The following is a 731-nucleotide window of genomic DNA, read 5'->3' as shown; positions in this document are numbered from 1 at the left end:
GAATATTCACGCCCACTTATTACCTTTGCTTTCCTCATCCCGCCCACTTTACTCTCGTCTCTCCCTCTTCCCTCCTTCCGCCCATCTCTTCATTATCACCACCTGTTGTCACTTCTCCCTTCTCCCTTCATTTATCGCACCTTTCCTGTAATTCCCTTTCTTCCTCACCCGTGGCTTAGAATTTAGGTCGCGGATGGTAGGGAGATAATGGTGGGAATGTAATGGTAGGAAATTGATGGTAGGGAGATAATGGTGGGAATGTAATGGTAGGAAATTGATGGTAGGGAGATAATGGTGGGAATGTAATGGTAGGAAATTGATGGCAGGGAGATAATGGTAGGAATATAATGGCAGGAATTTAGTGGTAGGAATATAATGGCAGGAATGTAATGGTAGGAATATAGTGAAAGGAATATGATGGATTCCTGTGGTGCTCACCTTTGCAAATAGCCGTGTTGTTGTTATTCATATACTTATAGGAGCAATTATTATTACGATGATAATAGAAGTAATAATATTAACAGTGCAAGTAGTAATAAGTAGTAGCAACGATAAGGATGGACCATGACATAATAATATCCATGGCAGTACGCATACGGTACAAAATATACTGATAAGGAATGAACAATAAGGTTAAATGAGATCAGCAAACAGCTAAAGTTATCTTCTTAGTATGATGACATTCATACAAAGATCGCGATTTTTTAGAAATATTTTTTTGAGCCGCTTTC

The sequence above is a fragment of the Penaeus monodon genome, chromosome 33, assembly GCF_015228065.2.
Source record: "Penaeus monodon isolate SGIC_2016 chromosome 33, NSTDA_Pmon_1, whole genome shotgun sequence".
Lineage (NCBI taxonomy): Eukaryota > Metazoa > Arthropoda > Malacostraca > Decapoda > Penaeidae > Penaeus > Penaeus monodon.
The sequence above is the reverse complement of the archived record's forward strand: the minus strand, read 5'-3'. Positions refer to the sequence as shown.